The sequence below is a fragment of the Heloderma suspectum genome, chromosome 2 (assembly GCF_057233095.1).
Source record: "Heloderma suspectum isolate Gila_16-S chromosome 2, 16-S_ref, whole genome shotgun sequence".
NCBI lineage: Eukaryota > Metazoa > Chordata > Lepidosauria > Squamata > Helodermatidae > Heloderma > Heloderma suspectum.
Genome location: NC_139459.1, coordinates 166,173,192 through 166,190,983, shown reverse-complemented (window position 1 = coordinate 166,190,983; position 17,792 = coordinate 166,173,192). Strand labels below are relative to the sequence as shown.

The window sequence follows — 17,792 nt, the reverse complement described above, 5'->3', positions numbered from 1 at the left end:
TGCACTGCAGCCCTAAGGAAATTGGACATGGCATTTCAGTTTTAGAAGGGCTTCCTCTGCTTCTGTTTCTTTTTCCCACCCTCTCTCACATACCCACAGATGGGAAATCAAAGGAAAGAAGATCAGCACTGACTGACCTCCAAGTGTATGTTAATTAAGAACAGATGCTGCAGTTCCCACAACAAACCCCTCTCTCAGACAATGAGCTGGAGGTGAGGAACAGGGGTTCCATGCAAGTGTTCAGGGAAATCTGTTCACAACAGCACACATTATCCTTTGGTCAATATGGCATTATGAAATCTTCAGGGAGAAGCCTGGATCAACACCCCCACCCTGTGTGAAAAGTTCTTCTCATGTTCTCAAACTATTACCAAATGAACATGAGCAAGAAACTTCCAGCATGAGAAGTAACAGCCATTTTCTCCACTACACTATCCTCTTCCAATTAAACACAAGGGAAACACAAGACAAGACGTGACAATGACCACCATTGGTTTAAGTCAGTGGTGAGGAACTTGTATAGGTGGAGCGCTGGATGATACCCCCCCCCCCGCTGCCCTGCCCACCACGGCCCAAATGACATTGGTAGGTGTGGCCATCCTGGGGACCTGGCTTTGCAGTGTGTGGGGTTTCCCCAGCCGGGCTTTCACCAGCACAGCACAACTACTGAGGCATCGGCGGAGTGCTCCTTCACCTGCCATCCCAGCTGGAGTGGCTTCACCTGCCCTGCGCCTTCCCCCATTGGGGAAGTTGCAGGGTGGGCGAAAGCGAGCTGGCTCAGTCCCTTCACTCCTCCATTGGAAGACAACAGAGGAGTGACTGAGCCGGCTTCATTCCTTGCTTGCATTCCCCACATGGGGAACATGGGAGAGGAACGAAGCGGACGGAGTTGGCTGCACCCAGGCTTTCGCTACATGGGGAAAAGTCTGCATACCAGAGCCTTCCTCCTCCATCTGGTGCCTCAGCCAGGGGCTCAGTTTTGGCACAAGCCAGCTTTCCCCAGCCAGGGAAAGCCCACACGTGCTGAAGGTGCCCTGGTCGAGATGCTGGGTGGAGGCTTCCATCCCATGTCTCGTCCAGGGTGATTTGCCTGCCCTGTGCTTCCCCGATAGGGGAGGATGTGTGGCAGGCAAAGCAGTTAGTGCCCTGCTCCCCTTCCCAATTGGGAAGGCAAATGGTACACTAAGTAAGGGGAATCCCCCTGATTTCTCCCATCCATGATCAGAGGTAAGAGCTGGGAATTCCTCTTGCTGCCATCTCCTCAAGTCCCCAGAAGCCTCCAGGCTAGGGGGTTGGGAGGGAGCCCAAGCCTCTATGGGCTACATGTAGATGCAGAGCAGAAAATGGTAATTGTGATATTCCGCTATAGTACAGTGCCACCTCGGGGTATGTAGCAGGAAAGGAAAAGCTCTTTGTGTAGATCTCAGATCTCAATTCTGTCAGGAAACCGAAAGTAGATACAGCGATTAACGGCCTTGTGTAGAAAAGCTCATCATCTTGCTTCTCATTTGCCCCACCCATATGCTTCCATCTTTTGCCATTATCAAGAAGTGAAGGAAACTTCGTCGTTAAATTCCCTGCCTCGCCTCCCTTCAGGCTGCTGTAGAGCACAAAAAAGCTACAATCCTAGATAAGATGCTCGTACTGAGGGAGTAGTTGTGGTTTTGTGGCTCTGTTCTCTCCTGTGCTGGAAGGGCGGGAACGGAAATGGGATCAGATGGCGTCCTAGATGATCTGAGCTGGTGGAGCATTGTTTAGAGGGGAACTGCCAAGAACAAGTTTAAGCACCAGAAGTTGTAGTGGTGCTTCAGTAATGAGGGGGGAAGTCACAAGACTCAGTTAATGAGTAAAAATATCAAAGTCTGTCAGTTCTGATGACCTCAAGAAAACCAGGATTAAAGAGACAGTACAGGTTACAAAAGGCGAAGTGGAGTAAGTGGGGGGAATCATGAAAATCCAGCAGGACTGTACAGATTATGAGCTGCAAAAGGACAGGGGAGGGGAGAGATAGCATAATGAAAAACCTAGCAGGACTAGACACTACAGATTATGAAATGCAAAAAAAAAAAAAAAAAGGAGAGGGGAGGGGAGGGGATCATGACACTGCACAGATTCAGGTCATGAATTACAAAAGTGGGGGCAGGAAGAATCATGAAAAACCAAGCAGGGCCAAGAGACATTGGGACTCAGCTGCCACCAAGGTGAGGCAAGCCACTGCTGTGGGCAAGCAGGACGGGGGCCGACCCACCTGGTCAGAAAGGGGGCACGGTGCTGTTGCTGGTGGTGCTGCCGAGGCAGAGAAGCACAAGTGGCTACCATGAGCGAGCTGGTGCCAATGCAAAACAAAGGCAGGACACACATGGCAGCACTGGAGCAGCAACAGCGCCCGCCGGTCCAAACAAGGGTACTTGTGCAGTTCCTATTTGTTCCAACAGAGGTGTACTTAAGAGAACTCCAGTCTCTCTGACTCTCAGTCTGCTGCTGATTAATGATGCCCCAAATGTACCACCTGAGGCAGCAGCCTCATTATGCCTCATGGTACGTCTGCTGAAACACAGTTCAGGGGAGAACATGAGAAGAGCACTGCTGGCTCCCTCTTCAGTAAGCGATGGACTAAGCCTCAAGGGAGGCAAACAACAAGATGAAAAGGAAGATCCTCCCATCGGCCAGAAAGGTGTGCTGTGTAGGGATGGGTGAGAAATGTGTCTGGTCTACATTTCAATGCGAACTTATCAAATCTGCACTTTCCAAACCTAAACGCAAATCGGAACGCGGTTTGCCATTGAAATCTGTACATCTGCAGTTCACACACCGCGCACACTAAATGTGTACATTTCAAAACAAACATACACAAAAATGCATATATTTCAAAAATGAACACAAAATGTATATATTGGGGGGGAAGTGCAAAAAATCCACTTTAGTTTTTGAAAAATCACTTGGAAAAAATGCGTATATTAGCAAAAGTGCACACAACATTTTAAAAAAATGTGTACAAAAACTTTTTAAAAAATGCTCAAGAAAATACGTGAAGATTTTTTTTAAAAGCAAGCTGATGTGGAGATGGAACAAGATTAATAAGGAAGTGAAAAATGAGAACCCAAACAAAATCAAACCTTATAGATTTGTCCATCCTTACACTGCTGTCAGAATTCTAAGTCTGAGGGCTTCCCATTCACACTGATTAGTCACCCCCAATAATATTTCTTTTAATTTGTGCAAACAGTGCAAGAAGAACCTAACCAACCACAAGGAGAGGGCAAGGAAATGAAAGTACTTTCCAGCAAATACCATTGCAATTTGACAGTATGTTATTATTAGCATGACGATAATAGCAGAGATTCAATAAGCCATTCATGAAACTGGTACTACATAAACTCATGAGAAGGGCCCTCTGGATCAGACCAAGGGCCTGTCTTGTCCAACATCCCGTTTTCCAGAGCAGCCAGGCAGCCTCTGTGAAGCCTACAAGAGGACATGAGCACAATAGCCCCCTCCCACTCATGTCCCCCAGCTACTGCTATACAGGTGCATATGGCCTATGATACTGGAGAAAAATATATAGCCACTATGACTAGTAATAGCTATTAATTGCCTTCTCCATTAATTTGTGTAATCCCCTTTTAAAGCCAACCAAGTTGGTGGCCATCCCTACATCTTGTAGTAGCAAATTCCATCGTTTAACTATGCATTGTGTGAAAAAAATCCTTCCTTTTATCTATCCTGAATCTCCCACCATTCAGCTTCATAGGATGGTTCCGAGTTCTATTATGAGAGAGGGAGAAAAACCTCCCTACTAAAATGCTGGGAGTAATTATCAATTGCCTACCTTTAAGGGTTATTGTGGGGTACGGTGGCTTAGTGGTTAAGACGCTGAACTGCAGACTGGAAGGTCGGCAGGACAGCAGTTTGAGACCCAAGTGCTGCGTGACGGAGTGAGCTCCCGTCTTCAGTCCCAGCTCCTGCCAACCTAGCAGCTCGAAAGCAAGAAATTACAAGTAGATAAATAGGTACCGCCTCGGTGGGAAAGGTAACAGCGTTCCGTGCACCTCGGTGTTCAGTCATGCCAGCCACATGACCACGGAAGCATCTTCGGACAGCGCTGGCTCTTCAGCTTAGAAACGGGGATAAGCACCGCACCCTAGAGTTGGACACGACTGGTTGGGGACACCTTTTTTTTTTAAGGGTTATTAGGGCTGAGGTGGGTGGAGGTTTGAGCTGTTCCTAAAAACATCTTGTCTATGCCTCTTCCTCCCTCACTATTTCCACATCATACTGGGTGAAAAGTTAGGTTTATAATGGCTCATGTCTATGGTGGTCTCTGGGGAGTTTTCTTTCTGGCTTGCCCTGGTCTTGGAAGTTGCTTTTGTTGAGGGCGAGAGATAAATTGCTTGTTGCATAGGAGCTGCTGGGATGAGGATTCGGAAAACCGGGGAAGTGGGAAACAGCCACAAGTGGGAAGGGAATCCAGAACCGTGTCTGTGAGAAAGAAGACTACATATACTAATCAATTAGGAATCTCAGACACAAGGCTTTCCCAGCAGTTGCACTATGCTGTGGAATTCCAGAAACAAAATGTGCCTGGGTGGGTATTTTTGATTAAGGCGAGCCTTTGTGCCAGGTGTGAAGAACTTTAGGCCAAGGGTCCCTAACTGCTCCTCCAGGGTTCTCCAAATGGACATGCCCCCTTTCCCTGGCCCCACACCATTTCACTTGACCATCGATCATTTGGTGGCTTCTTGGCTTTTCTGCAGTTTTTTCCCCCTATTCTAAAAGGCTGAAATGCTTCTCCTAAGGCTTAATTACTAGCCGTCAGAGCTTTTAGCTACCATATGCTAGTATTTTGTGTGGGTTGGGCTTCATGCCTTTTGCCTTCAGCCCCACCCATCACTGGAATGAACATCCCCCCCACAAGTTTCCCCAAAATTGAATTCAGGCCTTGGGCTGAAAGAGGTTCAACACCCCTGCATTGTGCTCTTTGTGAATTTTTGATAGGGGAAATCATATTGTTACCACTGGTTTTCCTGTATCTCAAGAAACAGGTTGTTTCCTAGACTCACCCCTCCTCTAAAACCCAGGTGCAGATGCAACTATGCCATAAAACAGGGGTGTGCACCTTGTGGCCTTCCAGATGTTTTTACCTACAACTCTCATCATCCCTCACTATTGGCTAGGCCAGCTAAGGCTGATAGGCAGTGTAGGCCAAAACATCTGGAGGGCTACAAGTTGCCTACCCCTGCCATAAAATATCCAGAACTCAACATATGTTGGCAAATTTGTAAGAATAGGGCAAGACAGCTGTCATTTTAACAGTTCATAGGATGAATAGATGTGATGGAGGGCAGTTTGGGGGTTCCTCCAGCACCTTTATCAGGTGTGTTGAAGACAGTAAATTTTGGCAGGCGCAACTTTTCCTACTCCTGCAGCATCCGCGGTAACCCCACCATGGGGTGACAGGTTGCACCTGCTAGACAACTAGAGAAGGTACAACGGCTCTGCACATCTGGTCCCTCAACAGGCATCATGATCTAACATTGGAATCTTTGGCAAATAAACAAGGAGCAAATTCAGTAACAAACCTACTCTATATGGAGAACATATCAAGATCTCCTCCTTTGCTCTTTGTATCTCGTGTGTGCAGTCCTCGCTTGCTAGATTTACCCTTTTACTCTCCAAGTCTGTAGCCTGTGGGCATTTTTCCATTGAGATGAAAGGCCATCATTTGGATCAATGTCTTGCTAAGGACCCTCCATACATTTCAACAGAAGGTCATGGCAAAAGCCACTGATAAAAGCCCTTCTTTCTTTTCAGGCACCAGGCAGGTTTTGTTTACATACTGTTCTCTCCAGGCCATTCTGTGCCCCATCAGGAGGTCTCCCATGAGCTCCATTCAGCTGCAAGGCCACCCAGGCTGACTGTCTCCATCTTCTGTATTCAGCAGATTTCAATGAACACAAATGATAAACAAGGGGTTAGGGTGGCCAAGTGTTCTACTTTACAGAAGACAGTTTTCTATTTAAAACACTGTTTGAGGACAGTCCTCTGTTTGAAGGAATCTTCTATTTGAAGGGTAGTTCAGTCCAAGTCTGGTTTAAAGAGAAAGAACCCTAAGAAAGGAGAGCAGCAAGCCTTGAAGTTGCCCATCGACAGACAGACAGCATCTAGGCCACAGACTGAGCAGGCGCACAGGTCTCCTGGTCACAGTCCTCCCTACTATGGTGAGACATATTGTATTTCTATTTAAAGCAGAGGCAGGCAACTTGTGACCCACCAAATGCTGTGGCCTACAGCTCCCATCAGCCCTAGCTAGCATAGCCAATGGTGAGGGATGATAGGAGTTGTAGGACAAAACATCTGGAGGGCCACAAGTTGCCCACCCCTGAAGGAAATCAATCCTGAGTGCTCATTGGAAGGACAGATACTGAAGCTGAAGCTCAAATATTTTGGCCACCTAATGCGAAGAGAAAACTCCCTGGAAAAGACCCTGATGCTGGGAAGATTGCAGGCAAAAGGAGAAGGGGGCGGCAGAGGATGAGATGGCTAGATAGCATCACCAATGCAATGAATATGAACTTGAGCACGCTCCGGGAGAGAGCGCAGGACAGGAAAGCCTGGCGTGCTATGGTCCATGGGGTCACGAAGAGTCGGACACGACTTAACGACTGAACAATTCTAAATTTGGATCCATAGATATAAATAAGCATACACTGGTGTTTCCTTGTGGCAAATTATAAGAATGCATTTCCCTAGAATGGTGCAAGTCTTATCCCTCATATTCAAAATAACACCATATTTAAGTAGAAAGTCTGTACCCAAACAGTGCTCCTTGGTCTGAGTCCCTTGCCACGATGAACTCCCATACTAAGCAAAGGATGTCAATTTGGATAGTGGTTTGCCAGCTACTCAGTACGTTCAACTTCTGGCCATTTCCCACCCTGAGAACCCCAAAGTAGGGATTTAATTTCTGAGACCCTTGTGATGCTTCCTTCCATAAGGTTTCAGCCACCAAAAAAAGTATGCACCAGAATCAAGTAGGATTTCACATGGCACCCCCCCCCCCAATTTCGTAAGTAGATGCCACTACCTACCACAACACTTGAATGCCTTGTTGCCCCCTGATTAGTAGGAGTAACAGTACTCTGGAAATTAACCTGTGTGCTCTCACATCTAGTAAGTGGACATTCTCATTTGTAGCAGGGCTGTGAGTGAACCCTCCCATCCACCTTGGGGACTGCTTTGGGGCTTCTGAGGCAGGACCAATGAGCTTCAGGCTGATTTGCGGGGGCCCTGACCCACTTCGACCTCTGGAGCCGAAGCGGTATTTGGACATCCAAATCCCCCTCCCCCCAACCAGCCCCCAGCTCCTTACCTGGGCCCTCTGGATGCGCGCCACCAACCATCTTGTTGTTTGGTGGGGGGAGGCATTTTTAAAACGGTGACTCACCATTTTAACAATGCCCCCCTCCCCAGAACAACAAGACAGCTGCTGGCAGACCTCCCAAGGGCCCAGATAAGGAGCTGGGGGCTGTGTGGCAGCAGCACGGCCGGGCTTCTGGGTCACGCCAAAGCACTTCAGAGCAACCCAACCTGCTTCATGACGCTTCGTGCCCCGTCTGGCTTGCCTCGGAGGTGGCCTGAAGTGCCCTGTTTTTACTTGGAGCTCAGGCTTCATGCCTAACAGACCTAGTGTATAGTGTCCTGGCTTCTTGAACTTCCAACAGACTTGACCCTGTGCCATATAGGATGATTCTCCATGAGATCCTGTCCAACTGTGCTTAGGATACCAGCTTTACCTTGACTGGACCCCTTGAGTGTTTACTTGGACTTCCAAAAGGCTTTTGACAAAGTCCCTCACCAAAGACTCCTGAGCAAACCCAGCAGTCATGGAATAAGAAGACAGGTCCTCTTATGGATCACTAACTGGTTAAAGAACAGAAAACTGAGAGTAGGGATAAATGGTAAATTCTCCCAATGGAGGGAAGTAAATAGTGGGGTCCCACAGGGATCTGTATTAGGACCAATGCTTTTCAGCCTGTTCATAAATGATCTGGAATTAGGAGTGAGCAATAAAGTGGCCAAGTTTGTGGATGACACCAAATTATTTAGGATGGTTAAAACAAAAAGGGACTGTGAAGAGTTCCAAAAGGATCTCTCCAAACTGGGATAATGAGCATCTAAATGGTAAATGCGATTCAATGTAAGCAAGTGTAAAGTGATGCACATTGGGGCAAAAAATCCCAACTTCAAGTATAACCTGATGGAATCTGAGCTAGCGGTGACCAACCAAGAAAGAGATCTTGGGGTATGCTAGACAGCTCGATGAAAATGTCAACCCAGTGTGCAGCCGCTGTAAAAAAGGCGAACTCCATGTTATGCATAATTAGAAAAGTAATTGAGAATAAAACTGCCAATATCATACTGTCTTTATACAAATCTATGGTGCGACCACACTTGGAATACTATGTATAGTTCTGGTCACCACACCTAAAAAAAGATATTGTAGAGCTGGAAAAAGTGCAGAAAAGGACAACTAAAATGTTCAAGGGGCTGGAGAATCTCCCCTACGAGAGAAGATTACAACAGCTGGGATTGTTTAACTTGGAAAAAAGGAGGGTAAGGGGAGATATGATACAGGTCTACAAAATTATGCATGGTGTAGAGAATGTGGATAGGGAGACATTTTTCTCCCTCTCTCATAGTAGAACCCAATGGGGTCATCCTATGAAGCTGATTGGTGGGTGATCCAGGACAGATAAAAGGATGTACCTCTTCACACAGCACATAAACTATGGAATTTGCTACCACAGAATGTAGTGATGGCCACCAATTTGGATTTGCATTTTCTGTCTGCAAATGCTGCTCTGGCTCACTCTGCACGAGATGAAGGTTCAAATTGGTGTTCCAAGGCAGTTTTCAAAGATTTATAATCCCCCTGTGTTTGGTGAGACAGGCAAGTACACACTTGCCATGCTCTTCCTTTTAGGAGCAATACCAGGAAATCCACTCTGTCCTCATCAGGCCACCTATTCACCCTGGCAGCACGTTCAAAATGCCCAATGCAGGAGCTCCATTCTTCCTCAACCGCTGAGAATGGTTCCGGCAAAACAGGGTGCCTTGTCCTACCTCCTTCTGTTCCTGAGATTACTTGCTGCGTGTCACTCTCCTCGTTGCTACTTTCATCAGCCATTTTCCCCACTGCCTGCTAAGCTCTGATCCCACATGCTGCCGCCACTGTTATGTATCTTTTTGGCCTACTCCAGCAGCTTCGCGAGGCAAGTTATTCTCCAGAGAGGACAGTGATCCAGTTTAGGAACACAACAGATGCTTTATTTAGATTCTTCTTTTGGAACACAAAACTAGGCCTTCCTTTTTGAAACGGCACTCCGTACACATACAGGCCTTCTTACTTCTAGAACCCTCTCTGGCTTTCTGGCCTCTCCTCTCCACAGACAGCTCTCCTACTAGGGGCTGCTCTTAAAGGTACATGCAGCATAAATTGACTTTGTTACAGTATACATCTGTTCCCTAAAGCAGGGGTCCCCAACCCCTGGGCCGTGGACTGGTACTGGTCTGTGGCCTGTCAGCAACCGGGCCGCAGGGGTGCGCAAAACCCCCTCACCTTGGGTCCGCGGGGGGGGGGGGGGAGGCGATTCGTCCCTCCCCCATCCCCGGAATCCTTGCTGGCCCCGGCTGGCTCTGCTCTGGGGTGAGTCCGCGGAGCTGCTGGCCGGCTCCGGCCGCTGGCGGACTTCCGGCCACTGGGACGCAAATGGCGTCCATGTAGCGGACGCCATTTGTGTCCCTGTTCTACAAATAATAGGCTACGTACATCTTTACGTAGCTGATTACTGCAAAGAATAGGGAAGCAAATGTTGTCCGCATAGCTGATGCCATTTGCGTCCCAGCAGCCGGAAGTCCGCCAGTGGACCCCGCCCCCGGTCCGTAGAAAAATTGGACCAGTCCCTGGCGCCAAAAAGGTTGGGGACCGCTGCCCTAAAGGACAGGACACCTGCCTGGAGGAGAGTGTGTACACACACACACACACTCCATATATCTCAATGTGGAATGGTGAGACAACAATGATTCACTACTGAGTTATCACTATGGGGAAGCACACCACCATTATGGTTAAATGTCAAATAATGTGTGAAAATAGAAGTGACATTTGGAATACTATGCTCAATACAAACATACTTGTTTTCTCTTCCAAGACAGGCTTAAAAAAACGCTATACCAGTTTCTACTGTGATCAGTTAGAACCAGGGAAAACTGGTAGTGAAGCGAACCCACTGGCTAGTACGTGTACATTCCTCCCTCCCTCTCCTAAAGTAGTTTTGCAACTGTTCTTTTCTTCTTCTTTTTTTAAAGCGTATTCATTCTGTTTGTGAACGCAGAGCTAGCACAAGGGTAGGCTTGGTTGGGCACTTGCCCAGATCACATATCCCAGCAGGGGCCTGCCGCCAAGAGCCCCCTGGAGTTGCTCCTCCTCTTCACCATGGAAACCTGCTTGTTCACTGGCCCTTTGCTCTGGTGGTGGTGGTAAGGCGGCGGAGAGCCGCTGCCTGCTGGCTCCCTGGCTCTCTGCCTGTCAAGCAAGCAAGTGGCAGCAATGATAGGAAAGAGGTTGAGGAGCAAGAGCCGCTGGGGACAAAGGCGATGAGAAGGCAGACTCACAGAGAGGGGAGCCCATTGAGCGTGTCTTGCCCAAGGGCCCTCAGAAAGCTGGAGCCGGCACTGTGTGTGTGTAAGGTAAAAGATGGATGTGGAAATCAAAATGTATATATGTGCCACTTTTAAAAATGATGAACCACACCAGCTGTAAGACAACTGGTGCCCTCTAAATGCTTTGGTCTATAACTCCCATAATCTCTGACCACTGGCCATGTTAACTGGGGCTTATGGAAGTTGTAGTCTAAAATATCTGGAGACCACAAGGGTGCCTACCCCCATCTCAGGCCACACTGCTCCCTTCCCCAGAAATGCCTGCCTCTCCTCCAGGGTTGGCTACAGGTTAAAAACATAAGACAAACCCTGATGGATGAGAACCATGGTCCACCGAACCCCGCATTCTGTTTGCAACAATGGCCAGCCAGATGACTCTGGGGAGCTTACAAGACATGAAGGCAGCAATAAACTCTCCCCTGTTGCTTGTCTCCGGCACCTGGCAGGCAGAGGTCTAGTGCCTCTGGACTTGGAAGTTCCATGTAGCAATCATAGCTAATGCCCGACTGTCCTCCTCCTTGAGCCATATGTTTGGAGGCCAGAGAGCAGGGAGCAAAGGGGAAGATGGAAGTGTTTTTCCCCTTTTCTAAGAAACGTCCCTCTCCTCCTTATCTTCTGCTCTTGCACAGTCACTCCAGAGCTCATGCTCATGATGCTCTTGCTGCAACTGATGCACATGCCTGAGCTCAGATAGGAAGGCAAAGGAGACTTCCCATGCTGGCTAGTCACTTTCCTTTTCAGTATCCCCGCCGCCACCACCACCACCACAGTCCTCAGCCACAATTTCACTCCCAGCTTCACATCTTTGCACTTTATAGGGAGCTCTACTAGCTGTGCTTGAAAATATTTACATGTGGCTGCTTGCATGAGAATATAGTCCTTAACTATTTCAGATGGCTTGCTGCCTGCAATACTGTGAATCTCTAATCCTCTTAATGTGAAACAGTAGCTTTAGGCTACAATTCTATGCACACTTATTTGGGAGTAAATTCCATGGGACTTGGAACTCAATGGGACTAGCTTCTGAGTCGATATGTATAGGATTGCACTGTTGGATGATCACAGTACATGACTGTGGGTGAACTGGATTGAGGTGTGTTCCACAATTAAGCACACCGAAGGAGCAGGAATATCAAATCAAATTCCCAACAGGTTACACTAGCATCTTCTAAAATCCAGTCCACTTGACTGCAACTGTATTACCTATGCATAGAGAAGTCCTACAGGATTCAGCAGAGTCCTGTTTTCCCTTCCTCTCTCACATATACACATGTCCTGTAGCAACACATGGGGCTGAATGATCACAGGCAACATGAAGGGGCATTCTGTAGACAATGGGGAGTCTGAGCATACCTCCCATATTCCCACTTAGCCCTCTGTTTCTGTGCTATGCAAGTTATTTGTGCTCTGATGTACGTCTAAACTGTATCATGGTGAGAGGTAGGGCTAGATGGGTTATGTTAGGCATGCACTAATACCATTCCCATTCATGGCAATGCCCTTATGTCTTGCCTGCAAGCGTGTATTCATTTTCATTTAATTAATTTCATTTCATTTATTACTTTTTTACACCGTCCAATAGTCAAAGCTCTCTGGGTGGTTTATAAAGATTAAAAACCTTAAAAATACAGTATTATGCTGTCAAGGTTCCACTTATGACCTGGACCCCCTGAGCAACTCCTTAAGGATCTCTTGCCTCCTTAAGAGTCCCACCTTCCTTCTTTTAAACTTCCCCTTCCCAATAAAGTGGGGCTTAGGCTGTAGACGTGCGGTGATTGACACACCAGACACTGAGTTTAACCACAACAGTTTACCGGTAAATTTAAAGCTAGCAAATCACAACTAAAGGTATTTACACAATAAAGCTAGTGATATAAAAGGCATTAAAAGAAAACAAAAGTTGCAAAATGCAAGTTCCTTTACCCTAGCTGTCCTTAGACATTTCTAGGCTGCCTCTTCCTGCTCACTCTTCAGACTCTGCTCTCACTTCAGGCTCTGGTGGTTTCTGCTCTTATTAGCTCTCCCGCTCTCATGATATACCCTCCTCCCTCAAAACCAAAAGTATTGCTTCAAACCTGAAGAAATGAAACTTAAGTGGAAAAATGAAACTGAAACTTATTGGAGAAATGAAACTACTCCTCTCAGGGTTACCCCTCCCAACAGAAAACACCAGGCCTCTATGCCTGACCTTTTTTCCCTTTGCATCTGTAGGATTCAAACCTTCACATATGCATAATATAAAAACAGTTTAGCTACAGACATATAAACAGAGCAGATACACACACACACACACACACATATCCAAACAATATCCTATGTCCAGATTAAAAACCTATCATATGCTACCAAATGCCTAGGAGTAGAGGTAGGTCTTAAACTGGTGCCAAAAAGATAACAATGTTGGCATCAGGCAGACTTTGCAGAGGAGTTCATTCCATAATTGGGGAGCCGCCACTGAGAAGGCCATCTCCCTTGTTGCCACCCTCCAAGTCTCCCTTGAAGGAGGCACCTGGAGGAAGGCCTTAGATGATGAGCATAGCGTATGGTGTTAAGGAAAAATAAATCCAGTGTTCGGTTGAATAGTCAGGAATTTATTAAAGCACAAGACAGCTTTGGGAGAGTCAGTTGTAACTGAGTCTTCCCAAATACAAGACACAGGATGCATTTATACAGACTGTTAGTTGGGGAATGAAGAAAATACACTATGCATGCTCATCAGCTAATTTAGCTCAGCAACAGTCTTATCAGCACAGCTAGATTCTTATCTTTAGGCTTGAGCTACTTTGGTGGATAGGAATTTCCTGCTTATAATGAAAAATTTACAATTACCTTCTCATGGTCAGACCCATACACATTCTTTCAATACCATCAGGCACCTTGAGTGTTGCCTGAACCAAACCACTTACAAGGCCTAGTCAGGCCTACCTTCACAGTGGGTAGGTTCATGCTGGGAGAGGCACTCCACTGGGTACTGTGCTCCTGAGCTATGTAAGCCTTTATATGTCAAAACCATACCCCCATGCATTCACATGGGGGTGCGGATGGAATGAGGCCCATTATGTTTTTTTCTTATAAAAGTCGCATGGGTCTCCCCCCCATGTTTGGGGTGGTGGTGTCACAATTTCAGAATGAAGGAAATGTAAGATGAGGGTGGGTTTCACCTTGTTAGATAAAAAGTCCTTGCTTTCGGTTTAGAAGAAAAGAATGCCAGGCAGGCAGCAGTGGATCCAACACTATTTTATTGAACGTTTTGCAAAACGGGTGCAGAGCAGTCTGGACCCCGAGACACGTGTGCAAAAGCCCTTTATATCATATCGCTTCTATTGTTCTTACCAGTAACCAATGAAACAGTACATCGGCTCACTAAGTTAATATCCAATAAACAGTCACTATCAGCTTACCAAGCCGTTAGTCATGAGTGCGTCAGTATGCTTCCCTTTTTGCTCCGCCTATATTTTCCCGCCACTCGGGCTCTTACGTAACTTGAGACGCCAATGGTTATGGAGTCTCCTTTTTTTTCCTAACAATTCCCTCCTTTAAGTCTTTATTCACGTCTTAAAGCATTTAAAACGGAGTTTCTTTATCAGCACAATAAAGCAAGAGCATCTGTTTTGACAGAGCGGTTTCAATTAACCGCTGGGATAAGCCTCTAGCGCAGGGGATAATGCAACAACCAAATAACACTAAAACTCCTATCATCACTACAAGCGAAATAAGGATTGAGGCTGCTAGGTGTTTCCATTTTCCAAACCATCTCTCCAACCAGTCAGTCACGGGGTTGTTAATCCCTGAATTCTCGGCTAATTCTTCAGACAAGGCGGTGAGACCCTGCAAAGCCCTTGTTACCGTGCCATCTGGGGCAGTGTTGTTAGGGATGAAGGTGCAACACCGTCCACCTAGCATGACACAAACCCCTCCTTTTTCTGCTAACATCATATCAAGAACACGCCGATTTTCCCAAGCCATTTGGCTGGTGGCATCTAGCTGCTCAGCCAATCCTTTTACAGCATCTCGAGTATAGTTTATAAACCTCTGTTGATTATAATAAACGTAATTGATCCAATCTACATTTTTGTTAATGGTCACCCACCAAAACAGGGTAGATTCAAATCCTGCAGAAATTTGATTTCTTCCTTTGAACTCATCTGGCACTCCCCTTGGTACTCCTATGGAGTCAATATATATTTGATCATCAAAAGGGGTTACTGATCGTTTCTGCCGGGGTTGGCCAGTCTTCTCTGCTGGATGGTATGCAATTGAAAAGGGGACTGCCAACTGAACTAACCCACAAGCTCCGGACCAATTGGAGGGCAATACCTCATACAACTCTAGGCCACCACAATACCACCAGAGATCAGCTTGTGGGATTGAAAGGGAATTATTCCTAAAGCGGGTAGAATTAACACATCTTACTTTACTCGTCAGGTTCCCTATACGCCCCTCTGTGTCTGCAAGGTTTCGGTGTATGCATCCGGTATGGTTTCTTCTTTGCAGGAAGACTGTGGAAGGTCTGACACGATCCTTTGATTTGAGTGGGGGGTATAATTTATTGAGGGTTTGGCATTCCTCCTCTCCCCATGCATCAGGGTGTTGGAACAAACGGATCACGCAGGTGAGGAGGGAAGGAGTGTCCCATCCCAGTGGAAAGGGCAGCACCTTTGCTACAGATCTCCCTGTGGCACAAACAAAACAGTCAGACTTATTTAAAGACTTGGCTGTATACTTTATCCACTCTAACCACACATTATCAGTTTCCTCTGTTATTGGGATCCCTAACCTGGTTCTCCAGGGACGCCTCTCTTTCTCAGGGATCTGTACCAGAAGTGGTCTGAGGGGTGTTGGTGTGACATTTCGGGGTTTTATCTTAAAGCTGTCAAGCCCAAGTCCTTGAGGTATTAATATTTCCACGTTAATATTTCTTTAACCAACATTACCAACACCACCCACAATACTTGCTTCATATTACAAGTTTTTTGTAATTCGAACCCGAGCTTTTCCCAGATGTTGTGACTTGTATATTACAGGCGATTGTGGCTCCTGGATGGCTTCTTCGCCTGTGTCCTTGGCAGCTTCCAGAGGGGTGCCAGGGAGCAAAGGACCGTTGCTCTTTCCAAGTGACAGAAGGAAGCGAGGGTCGCTTAAATGGCTTTATCCGGCTGCAATGTGTCCATTTACTAGAACCCACAAGCTTTACACACGAGTGGCTGGTTGGTCCCACCAAATAAGGCCCCTCCCACCCTTCCTTTAAAGCTTCTTTATTCCACTTTTTCAGCAACACCTCGTCTCCCGTCTGGAAGAGATGGATAGGTGCATCTAACGGCAGTCTCTGAAATGGAACGGAATAAGCTCGTAGCTGTGAAAGAACAGACTGTAGAGAAGTCAACTGATCCCTTAGCATCTGATCACCCACCTCCCACTTGACTTCCTCCCTCCTTCCGCAGTGTACCCGAGGCGGGAACCCAAACATCAGTTCAAAGGGGGACAATTTTATGTCCTTTCTTGGCATCCTTCGAAGCTTCGTTAAAGCTATTGGCAGAGCCTCAACCCAAGTGAGTTTCACCCCTCGTTGGAGTTTGGTTAAAGTCTCCTTGAGGCTCCGATTGATTCTTTCAACCTGTCCACTTGCCTGGGGCCTCCAGGGGCAATGTAAATGCCACTCTACTCCCAGAGCTTGTGCCAGCCCCCGTGTAATAACTGAGGTGAAATGTGAGCCCTGATCGGACTCTATAACTTCGGGCAGGGAGAACCGGGGCACCACCTCCTGTAACAATTTAGCAACAACAGTTTTAGCTTGGCAGTTCCTACATGGAAACGCCTCTACCCACCCTGTCATTTGACATACTATTACAAGCAAATACCTGTAACCCCTACATGGTGGCATCTCAGCAAAATCAATCTGCGCCCTCTGGAAAGGATAGTAGGCCCATGGTCGCCCTCCTTTTGGAGGAGGGGGTGCCCTGGGAGGGTTGGTTTTCTGGCAGACTTCACAGGTTGCGGCTAGTCGGTGGGCGCATACAGTTAAGCCAGGGGAGACAAACAGCCTCTTGCAATAGTCGATCATGGCTGATGCTCCAGGGTGTCCAAGAGAATGGTGAACTTGCTCTAGAACAACCCTCTGCAGGGTCTGTGGAAGAAGCAGTCTTCCATCTGTCATCTGGATCCATCCGTCATCGCAGGGACTTATTCCGTGTTCTTGTGCCATCCGTAACTCAGCAGGGGAGTATGTGGGGCGCTCTTTTCTTTTGGGTAGAATGAGGAATGTTCCTTGGATTCCCTCTCTGGCTGCTCTTTTTGCGGCCTCATCTGCCTTCTGGTTTCCCTGTCTCCATTTTTCCTCTTTTTCTTTCCCATGGGCTCGGACGTGGACAACAGCTACTTGTGAGGGTAGCTGGAGGGCATCCAGAAGATCCACTATTAGGCCGCCATTAGCCACTGGAGATCCGTTTGCTGTAAGGAATCCCCTCTCTTTCCACAGTTGCCCATGAGCATGCACAACGGCGAAGGCATTTTTGCTATCGGTATAAATATTTACTCGCTTTCCCTTGCTGGCTTGCAGGGCTCTTGTCAGGGCTACCAGTTCAGCGGATTGGGCGGAGAAATGAGGAGGCAGCCTTTCCTCACGCACACTCTCCTCTAGAGTAACGACAGCCGCGCCTGTGTAGCGCCTTCCATCCAGCATATAGCTAGATCCATCTACAAACAGATCTCTGGCTCCCTCTATTGGTTCATCCTCAAGGTCCGGTCGGCCTTTGGTGTCTAGGTCTAATACTTCAAGGCAGTCATGATCTGGGAGTCCTGATCCGTTTGTGCCCAGTAATGTTGGCAGTAGTGTGGCGATATTAAAGCTGGAGCAAGCCTTAAAAGTGAGGTTTTCGTTTGTTAGTAAACCTATTTCATATAGGGAATGCCGGGCTGGGTTGAGAAATTTGCTTCCTCCTCCTGATCCCAAAATTTGTGGCACTCCATGCGGCACCCAAACTTCAATGGGTCCTCCCATTGTCATTTTCTCCGCTTCAGCGCAAACAAGAGCCGTTGCCGCTACTGCCCTCAGGCAACTTGGCCATCCTCGT

General features: G+C 47.2%; 1 protein-coding gene across 1 annotated transcript in view; it reads right to left on the bottom strand.

Moving 5' to 3' along the window:
- LOC146353128 (phospholipid phosphatase 3-like) overlaps nt 1-12,760 on the bottom strand; it is a 62,503-nt gene extending 49,743 nt beyond the window's left edge. Inside the window, exon 1 of the mRNA XM_084835756.1 lies at nt 12,646-12,760. The gene's annotated coding sequence lies outside the window, so the exon portion shown is untranslated. The remainder of the gene's footprint in view (nt 1-12,645) is intronic.
- Nucleotides 12,761-17,792: the final 5,032 nt, after the last annotated feature.